Source organism: Aptenodytes forsteri, unplaced genomic scaffold (genome assembly GCF_000699145.1).
Source record: "Aptenodytes forsteri isolate BGI_AS27 unplaced genomic scaffold, ASM69914v1 Scaffold119, whole genome shotgun sequence".
NCBI classification, from domain to species: Eukaryota; Metazoa; Chordata; class Aves; order Sphenisciformes; family Spheniscidae; genus Aptenodytes; species Aptenodytes forsteri.
This window is the reverse complement of record NW_008796165.1, coordinates 5,460,532-5,471,698: the sequence shown is the minus strand read 5'-3', so window position 1 is coordinate 5,471,698 and position 11,167 is coordinate 5,460,532.

The window sequence follows — 11,167 nt, the reverse complement described above, 5'->3', positions numbered from 1 at the left end:
CCTCCCCTGTTAACCAGGACTGCTGATAAATGATGGAGAGCAGCTTGGCGAGCACCTCCGCCAGGTCCCTCAGCACTCTCGGGTGGATAAAGTCACTACCAACAACGCCAGGTCCCTCAGCACTCTCGGGTGGATAAAGTCAGCTACCAACAAAGCACCGATGGCCTCTGTATGAGGAACAACTGCAGCGACTGGGTTTCGTCATCTCTGGAAAAGAAATTATTGGAGAGGGAAGTGGTAAAGATAAAATGGGCTGAGGAAGGTAAACAGAGGATAGTTGTCCACCTTTTCTCCCAGTACAAGAACTGGGAGGCAGCCGCTGCAACTTGCAAGTGGCAACTCAGACCCGCTGGAAAAGGAAAAATAATTTTTCACCCAAAGCCTGTGTAGTCCGCAGAGCTCCTTGCCACTCGACTTTGTGAATGATCAAAGGCAACTGGAGAAATCAATGGAGAAAATAAATTCATTTTGGTTACGTTGGGAAGTCCCTTGGCCACATATCTGGGCCTTGGGAGAGTATTCTGGTGAAGGATCACTATGAGTTTATGGTGCAACATTCCTTCATCAGCATTCACTTCTGGCCATGGCTGGAGACAGGGTGCTGAGATGTATCAGCCTTTGCATAGATATTGGCTATATTTACTGGCCTTTGAAATGACTGGTGGAAATGGCACTGTTATTTAACACAGCGCTAATAGATAACACGTTCGTGTCCACAGCCCTGCCAAAGTCCAGATTTCTCAGCAGTTATTCTGGCTGATACTAAAACTGCCAGGTCCAAGTTTTCAGCTCAGTAGTGAAGCTAGGGATGGACGACCAGAGCCCGACTCCCACATCCTCCAAATCCATGGCTGGCAATGCGCTCCCCACTGATAAAGGAAGATCTGGGTTTCCAACAGCCGCTGTGCTCATACTGATCATTAATCTGAGCAAAGACCTAGGGCTGATTTTCATAAGTGCTGAGTACAGACAGCCCTTACTTAAGCCAAAAGGAGCTGTGAGCCTTCGGCATCCAAGAGAACGAGGCTGAACCGTCAAAATCTCCTCTGCTCAGAAACTCTGCAGTACTACAGAGTCAGCTACCACCGATTCACTCTCTGGTCGCTGCTGGGGAGCCGGGCTGTGCACAGAGCACGAGTTGGGGCTGGGGTGGGGATGCTCCGGGGGCTGTCAGGACTGTGCCATATACCTCCAAGAGTGGTGGCAATGTAAAGCTGGTAAATCCTATTCCAGTTAGCATCTTGTGGAAAAGGGGCTTCTTAGCAAAGGAGAGCTTGGTGGGTGTGGGGACCTGCTTTGAGACCCTGCAGCCTCACAGCTGGGGAGGGTGTAGCATGACCAAAGCCCGTTCCCCATCAGGAAGAAGGAAAATATTCCCCCTCCAATTTGTTTAGCGCTGGACTGGGCAAAGCATTAACCCCACAATGCAGATTTACCTGCAAGCCTCCCTCACGCTCCTCCCAGAGAGGAGGGCTGATGGGCATTTTATAAAAATCTCGCTCCTCCTGTATTTACTTCCTAACCCAAATGCCAGTAGACGGTCGACAGCTGGTTTAAATCTCTGCAGCTCAGGAGATCAGCCCTCTCCCCCCCCCCTTTTCTAATAAAAATTAATTTATTATGATCCAGAGAGTTGAAATTAATCTGCCTCCGGAGAGGCTGTGTCTGGCGAGGCCTGGTGAGGAGGGAGGCAGAGGGCTCCGGAGGGCACATTAACAGTATTGTTGTGCTTAATGTTGTGTAGCCGCAACATCTGCTAATTTAATGCACGAGCAGCCAGCTGCCTCCGACAGCTCCTAACAAGAAGTGGGCAGTGGGGAGAGGGGGAGCAAGGGGAGGTTTGCAAGAGGGTGGAGGTGTGAGGGGCTGGGGCTGCTCTCCAAGTCCCCCACTCCAGATCCCATGCCATGGCAGCATTAAATCCTTGGGGGATCACTCCAGCATGGACCTGCTTGTTGCTCCCACAGTCGGGATCTGGGTGACATCCAACCTCTGCAAGGGTGATGGTGAAGGGGACACTGGTAGGCTGAAATCCCCGTTTCACCCTCCATCTGGTGGGACAAATGCAGCAAGCAGTGAAGCACATGCTCTGCTTAACCCAGCTGCACCCAGAGCAAATGGAGCACTGTCTCCAAAACCACATGGAGACAGTGTAAGGGAAATCACACCTGTATCGAGACAGGTTTGGTGTTATTCCCAAGAAGTTTGTCCGAGCAGTGGATTCTTGTGAGATATTTTTGCAAAAGTGTTTCTTCTTCTGCCAAATGAAAGAATCTTGAAGAGGAAAAAAAAATCCCAACCCTCAGATGACAAGTAAGGTTCCCCACTTATGGGATGATAATCAATGTAAAGTTGTTCAGTAGCATCATGAAAGCAATGTCGTCATCTGGGACTCATGTGGCTGGCAGATCTCTGAGCTGGGTACAGTGAGCCTGCGTAAATAAATATGGAAATTCACCGGCTCTTCCAGGCTTCACTCCCTGGATGCCTGGATGCACGTGGACCCCCACTCAGCACAGGCACCTGCAGGGACTTCAGAGGCTGCCCTGTGCAGGGCTCAGACCGACGCGGGCTGGAGGATGGCTCAGAGGTTTGCACAGGAGTGAAGCACTGGAGGATGGCTCAGAGGTTTGCACAGGACCCAGGAGTGAAGCAAGGCGAGTCTCCAGCTGCAAACTTTAACATGTTGGCACTGCAGTGATCAGGGAGGGGTTTTTCACCTGTTATAGCAGTGGGAGAAGGCTGCAAAATTCAGTTGCAGATCTTGCTGTGGGTAGAAGATAAGGCAGAGGGGAGGTTTTGAATCCTCTCATGAGATGAGTTCCTCCAAGAGTGAGTCCAACCTCCTTTCATAATCACACCCAGCAATGCCTGTGTCCATGCCAAGTCTCCGTCATTTAGGCCCAAGGGTTGACTCCATGCCTCCCATCACCAGAGGATCCAGCACACAGCGGGAGGTATCGGTCATTGGAGAACAAGCCAAGGTTGGGCAGCAATTCTGATTTCTGCTGTGAAATGGAGAAAGCCCTAGGGGTTTGAATACCAGGAGCAAAGAAGCCATGGCATGTTCTCTGATACGTGGTGGTGTCACACAGGAGACCTGGGACAGGTTACCTTGCATCAGCTGCTCTGCAGCAATTGCCTGTGGACAGGCTCTTACCCTCAAAAAAGAGGTGATAATTCAAAGGCGCTCGCTATGTTGTGGAGGAGGAATCAGGATTCATATTTAGTACCTGCTGTAGGAAACATCCGATGGTAGCTCCACAGGGAGAGTGGGTGGGAGAAGCCAGGGCTGTGAGACCCCAAACAGTCAGACTGCTCATACCCATATGGTGAACCCTTATAGGAATATGAGGTTCTTGGTCCTTAAAACTACTGGGACACCCCCATGTCCCTTGGGCAGAACAATTTCAGGGCCCTGACAGATCCTGCCTCCAGGCGATCCAAGAGCTACACAAACAGAGTAAGAAGAGATACTGCATTGGTCTAAAAGAATATGGTAAACCTCTTAGGGAAAGGAATGAAATGATTTTTCTCAAATAACCAACATAAGGATTTGAAAATGAACATCTCTTAGTATTAATTTAATTAAAGCAGCATGCCGCCTTTACTTATAAAGCTAGAAGAATCAGTCTGTTTAATGGGTTCTCAGCTAATCAAAAATTAATTAAGCGTTTAGTGGGGATTCCAAATCCCTGAATTGGATTTAAAGAAGCCTGTTTCCATGTCTTTTTCAAGTGTTGCTTGTTTTACTATAACAGGAGACGTGTTTGATTGTGCAGACCTCCCATTATCCCTGGCTTGCAGGTGATCAGCCTTGAAATTCATTCTTGTTAGCTGATAGCTACTCCGTTCCCCGAAATGGCTGTGACAGAGCATCACTAAGTCTCTGCCAGCCCTAAAAGAGGGCTCAGAGCTTTCCTTTGAGCATTGTGCCATGCATCTCCTCACTAGTTCACAGGTGATAAAGAATGAACAGCAGAGCGGGGCTGAGAATGGGGAAACCTCCCCCTTATTTCTGAGGCTTTTTGTGTATGCAGTGGGGAGTGGCAGTCCATTAGATTGGTTCCCTCCCTTCACATCTCTGCTTGCGGATGTCCTAATGCCTTTGCTCTCAGTAAATATTACCTATTGCACCCTTATTCCCTCTCTCAACACCTTTCTCACCACTCTACAAGAGAACATCCACCACTGAGTGATGGAGTCCACTCGCCTGCAGGCAGCAGCTACCGTAGCCCGGTCCTGAGCTGGAGGAAGATGACTTTCAACAGCAATATGTTTCAGTAAATGCCCTTTACCCAGTCCATTCTCCCCCTGCCCCTTGCCCCCACCTCTCCCCCTGCTAACCACCCAAGTAATCCCTTCTGTCTTGATGCAGAAAGCAACCGCAGGGAGCGGATCCAGCTGAAAAGCAGCCCGTCCATTGAAAAGCAAAAAAATAAAATAAAATGTATTTTAATTCCTATCGGTTCTCCAATCCATTTCTCAGTGAGAATAGCGGGGCGGGCAGATGGCACCCGGGAGGGAAGGCTGGTGCACAGGGACATGTGGTGCTGCCTGAGCCGGCTGCCTGCAATCACTGCTCGTCAAACTCCGCTCTGCGATGGAAACCACAGCCCCGAGCCTGCAGCTGGAGACAGCTCGATTTGCCTTCATCTCTGGAGAATTTTTTTTAGCTATTCAGCATGCTGACAATGTAAATAATACCAATAAAAAAAAAAAAATGCATCAAGTGTCAGGCAGGATGCAACATTTTCCTGCCTCTTTTTTTGGATGGGGGGTAAGGGGTGGAAACTTAATAATGCTCTACCTGAACCCCTTAAAGCACAACATCTTTGAAGTAGCAAACTGGCAAATACACTCAATCAATTATAAATGAAATAATCTTCTTAAAATATTAGAGATTTGGGTGCTAAGCAATACTGGAAGATTATGGAGAGAAAATCAGTTTTAGAGCTCCCTAAAGTGACAGAAAGAGAATAATCAGAAGAAATGGTGAGAAGTTTAAAACGATTATGTAGATTTGTGTCAGTGAAAATGTCCCAGCAATCCTTAGCCGATCTCTCGTACGCTGGAAATAGATTACGTTCAATCCTTTCTTAAAGGGGCAGGTTTCTTTCAAGTGTGGGGGTGGTTTAATTTTTACTTTTTTTAATTTTTCTAAGCACCTTTGCGTTATTTTTAACCTCCAAATGCGGCTGGGCCCAAGGGCATGTCTGTGTTTCTTTGCCTTGCTGTACCAGAGGTGCACACACTGGAGCAGGGTTTGGGGTACACTGATGAGTATGGCGAGCCCCGTCTTCACCTCGCAGCATGACACTCTGCACAGAACAGCCACCAACTGGAAAGAGGTATCGAGCCTCAGATATCCACAGGAGCAGGGTACTCAGTCCTGCTTCTGCTTGGGCCAGGCAGATACGGAGAGAACTCATAAAAAACAATTGGTTTTCCCCACTGGGAAACACCTCTGAAATCAAGATTACAACCATCCTTACAGGGAACGAATGCTTCTTGGATGACCCTGGAAAAACTGAGGTGCCCAAGTTTGAGCAAGACTCATCCCTGTCTTCCTGTGGCACGAGCAGCACGAAGAGGGGAGAGCAGAAACCCAGGAATGGAACAGGAGCACACAAGGGGCAATTTGACCTGGTTGTGACACAAGCAGGTTATGGAGAGTCTGCACTGCGTTTCCTTTTGTTGCTGTTGTGATTAAAATACCATCTGATCCTTTACTGGCTCTGCATTTCACATTTACAGCCTCAGTGCAGATTGTTGGAATAATTTGGAGCTTACCCTTCGCACACACATACACTTTTTAACACAACCTCCAAATATATCCCCAGCAGAAAGGACTACATGACCTGGAAAACAGCTATTCCATACAACCGCCTTCTTTGGTTTCATGGCACCGCTTGGGTTTGAGATACAAGCCCGGGAGACCTCATGCTCCCAGGTGTGATGCTGGCATGGGTGTGGGGAGGAAACTCCTGGAGCCAAGAGAGGAGGGCAGGAGCCCATCAACCCCCCAGGACCTCAGTGCTGGGGTTTGCAGTCAGAAGCAACAGAATAATTCAGAGGAAGAAATTAAAATAGGAAAAAGGCACGTCAACATCAGGGCTGCTTTTAAAGATGGTGCAATTAAACCAAGGGGCTGGTGAGAGCTGTTGTTGATTGATAGCAAAGGAGAGGAAGCTGTCTCCGGGGAGAAGTAGGTAATGTAGGTAATCTTCAGAGAGGATTTGCCTAAAGAGATGGAGGTTTGGGAACAGAAATTCCTGGAGTCAAGGTAGGTAATCTTCAGAGAGGATTTGAGATGGAGGATGGAGGTTTGGGAACAGAAATTCCTGGAGTCAAGCAGGGGTGGAAGGGAAATCTGGTTTTTTTTGAAATCTGGTTTGTCAACAGCCGTCAAGGAGATGTGGACCCACCAAAAATCAGCCAGGCTCTCTAAGAAGATATTGCTGCTTTCACTTAGGACCCACACATCCATTCATCTCTGGAGTCATGGATATTTTCAGTAGGGGAAAAAAGCTTTTTTTCCTAAATGAGATACTTTCCATAGCAAAAAAAAAAGTTATCTTTTTGAGAAAGTGCATTTTTTCACTTAAACAAGAAAAATCTTCATTCTCGTGTTTGGGCTTTTTTCCCCTCATCTGCTTATTGCTTTCCCTACCTTTTTGCCCTTACTTCATCCTTTCCTGAGGGCCAAAGTGAAAAAACAAACAAAGATAGAAAAAAATTCCCAAGTGAAAACCTTTCCTAGAGGTGCTTGCAAAAGGTAAAAGTGAAAAGCTTTCCTAAAAATGCTTGCAAAAAATAAAAGTGAGCACAAAACATAGGATTTTTAAAAGGTCCTATTTTTCAGCATCTCTGAGCACTGGAGGTGTTTTTCTTTGGGCTTGGGGGAATTTGGGGGTCATTCTGTTATGGCCACTCTCGGTGCTGCTCACCCCCGGATGCCTGTGGCTGCTGTGGTCTCACTATTATCTACAGCAGCTTCCCCAGAGCAACTTTGTCTAATCCCAGCTCCCCCTGGGGATTCAGACAGCTGGAAATAACAGCCCTTACCTGCCGCCGACGGAGAAGGTAGGCAGAATTAGCTAATGTTTGTAAAGCTCTTAGCAGATGACAGTGCTGTTGTGTGGTACTACTCCCATATTATAGCTGGATGCTGCTTGATAGTCAGGCATGGAATCAATTTTTGAATAATGGATATTAAAAACATCAACTATGACACCCAGCCATAATGCCTGCCGCACGCCGAGTGCCTATATATTGTTTCACACACTTAATATACAGTGGAGGCACTGTAATTACTCTTTGCTAATCCCCACACTTTATAATCTGCCCGTTTGTACGAAACCTGGCTGCCTCTTCCCACCTCTCCGCAAAGATTTCAGAGCACAAGCTGCACCTAGCTGTCACTGTGCTAAGACACCACTATTTTTTTCCCTAAAAATATTGTGAATTGCCAAGTAAAGATTTACTAATTGCATTTATCTGGATCCCTAGGCCTGCTCTGAGCCTGCATCTATTACGGGCAGTCACTTAGCATCAGTGGGATGGAACAACTTGTCTATCCAGAGAGCGAAAGGCAGAGCTTTCTTTGCAGAGGTCCTCCAATAAATACCATTAGAAACGATGCACAAAGGAAATATGTTTATTTGCAGCATAAGCTGTGGGAAATGTGGGCACAGAGGGCTCAATCTCACTTAGATTTAGCCATCTGAAAACTGAACACGGAGTCCAAGCAAATCTAGGCAAGTTGTCTCGACTTTGTTTATAGTTACTTGGCCTTCGAGCCAACTTCTGCTCTCAGTCTTTCCCGTCAGTTTACGGAGATTCACGCTGTTTCTGCTAGATCCATCCACTGATATACATGAGGGGTAGGTGAGGTCGGGACAGGGACACTGGGAGTAGCTGGGAAGCAACCATGAACATCCCCAGGCTGCGAATTAAGAAGAACCTTCTCATCAACAGAAATAGTTTGAAACAGTCCTTCCAGTTAGAGCAGAGGGTCCTGAAACAACCAAACTAAGCTTCAGGTAGAGCTTGATGAGATGATGGGAGGGATCATAGAATAATTTAAGTGGTAGGGACATGTTCAGCCTCTAGTACAACCTCCTGCTCCAAACAGGGACAACTGAGGTTAGATCCAACTTCAGTGTTATATCAGGTTGCCCAGAGCCTTATCCAGATAAGCTTTGAGTATCTCCAAGGATGGAGATCCTGCAGCCTCTCTAGATCATTTTACAATGTTGACAACAGACTGCACAGCGTGGTGCTTGCAGACAAGGAAAGATGCCCAAGAGGCCAGGAGGTCCCAGCCTGTACCTCTGTAGGGCTCCTTCTCCTTCAGAAGCCCAAACCACTGGATGTGGGAGAAGGTGGCCAGAGGAGCACAGCTATTTAGAAACCCTTTGCTGCCAGCTGGTGTACCCTTCACTGTTGTACGTGGACTTCCTAGAGCAAGGCTGTGCTGGCCTCAAAGAACAAGGCAATGCAGAGACAGGCATCTTTTGCTGGATTTTTGGATAGGCCTTTACACTAGTGCATGGATGGCAGTGGAGGGGGAGGGAAAGGAGAGAAAGCCCAAAATATCAGCCTCCATCTGCTTCTGTCCAGCTCACCTGACACCCCCACTCTGCTGCAGGAAAGGGGTTGTGCATCTGCCACCCCTTCGGAAAAGTCCCCATCTCTCCTCCCAGTCCTCCTCCATCTCATTGCCTCCAGGCAGCGGCACAGGCTGCAGAGTGACTGCTATTAGGGAATATAGCTTTATTAATTAGATCCAGGCCCAGTTTCCTCACAGGAGAAGGAAATTACCTGTGCTTGAGCTGAGCAGGAAAAGCTTTTCTGCTCTTACTGCACATTTCATCTTCCCCTCCACCTGTGGGTTTTGTGCTGTGCCAGGACCACTGTGTGGACAGATCCTGGCTCCTGGCTGGAGCTGGGGCATTGCGACAGGCCTGCCCACCGCATGGGACACCACGCAGGGGGAAATGCTCCCGGAGCCAACTTCAAGACCTGCAGTAACTAAAGGGACTGTCTCCCAATGAGGCAGAAGAGGGAGAACTTTACTGGGATGGTGGCTGGATTTTACCCCTCGAGCTTCCACCTCAGACAACTCCCCACTCCTTGAAATTATTAGGAGTCAAATGAGGTCAGATATGCGACCATAGATCAGGCAAAGCCACAATGCTGATGACCTGAGGGCTCAGATATAAAAGAAAGGGGCCTTGAGGTAGCCTTTGCTCACAGTCACCCTAGATATAAAACCCCAGTTGGCTTTAGAAAACAACCTGTGGGTGTCATGCATGGAAACACCATAGAGGTATCACCTCCATCTCAAAGCAAGTGTTTACTTACACATCATAGAGGTAAACTGAAGCATGCAGCAGTGGAAAAAGAACCATAAGTTGGACCCAAAGCCTGAGGGCTTCATCTGCAACCTGCCCCCTTTTCTTTTTAGTGGAATTGCTTGGATTTTTTTGTTATATCAGTTAGGGGCAACCCAGGCATAGACCGGGGCCCCAGGATGCTGCAAGCTGACACACAGCAGAAAGCCAGTCCCTGCCCAAGTGTCTCTCATTCCCCAGCCATATTGATGGAGCAGGGGTCAGAGAATAGAGAAACCTTCTGTTTGCAAGACAGTCACAGTTTAAGAAGAAAAAAACACTTTTAAAAGCCTGTGCAAAATGTGCTGCTTCTGCACGTGCTCTGTTCTCTATGTTCAATCTCTGCTTCCTTAAAGTCACTTACGGGGTTAGCCCAGAGTTGCAGCAGACCAACACCACTAGGTCTCAGTTCATGGCAGCTGAGGATCCAACTTGCTTTATTTTAAACCTAGGGAGGGCTGGGGAAGCAGGCTGACACCCACCTGCTCGAGATTAACGATACCAGCACTGTGGCTCCCTGCGCACGCACGGCACGGCTGCTGCCCGCTGCGCTGGCAGCCAGCTGGGACTTGCGCCAACCCGCCACGCACAGACCCGGCATCGCAGCCCCAGAGCTCTGCGAACCGAGCGAGACAGGCAGCACGCCAGCCTGAAACGGCTCTGAGCCCAAAACTCGATTATTGCTTAACTTTCCTGCCAAGCCTCCAGGTCCCTCTGTGCTAAATCATTCCCCATCGATCTGTTCCCATTATAAAGCTCCTGTCTCCCCCACGAGCATGCGACTCCATACGACTCGACTTCCAGCACAATTGAGCTCGGACCCTAAAAATCAATACTGCAGAAACCCAAGGATCAGAGGCCAATGAGGTCTTTAACGAACGTGTCTGGTGCTCTTGACTTGAGTAGGCTTCAGCCTACTTTGAGGTCCTTTCTGATCCATCATGGGTTTGTTCAAGTTGTCATAAAGCAAATTTGCAGTCATTGATCCAGGCAGAATGAAGTTGTGAATATCAGATGGGGGAGGGAGCAGGGAGAATAACCCTAGAGAAAGAGTTTTAATAGCTTATAGGCAACACATGTCTGAGCCAGAGGAGAGCAAATTAGGAAAATGCAAACGAAATAAGCTTTTTCTATTTTTTTTTCAGCCTTTCTTCCCTCTGGAGAGGGAAGCTGCCTTGGCTCTTAAGAAAAACAAAAGGAAACAATAAATATTATGAACTATAATATAGGGCTGGGTTCTTCCTAATGGATGAGAGCTATGGCTACATATACTTGAGATATTAACCATAGACCATGTTATATAAGGATAACTTATAAATATATAGAAAATAACAGGCCAGATCCTTCTCTGCCATGAAACCATGTGGCTCTGCTGAAGCCAGTTCTGCTCCTGCCAGCAGACAGGACCCAGGGAAACTTATTTCAGAGCAAAATAACTGAAGAGGGAGGAAAGTTGCTTTCCATAAAGTGCGATTCTGATGACAAATGACCCAACCTCCGCAAAATGTATTAACGAGGCTTCGCTATGCAACAAATTGCACAAAAGCCAACTGAATTTAATGTAAGGGTCATTCATCTCCCTGGCTTTTTGTTACTTTTAATTCAGCTCCAAATCTTTTCAAAACTCATTAAATGAAACATAATCAAAATTCATATTTCTGTACCTTTTAAGTCCAAATCAGGACCCTAGATCCAAACACTCCCAGCTTGGCTCAGCTCTGCTTTCAGAGCCACCACCCATCCTCTACAAGGATAAAGCTATTCCAAGG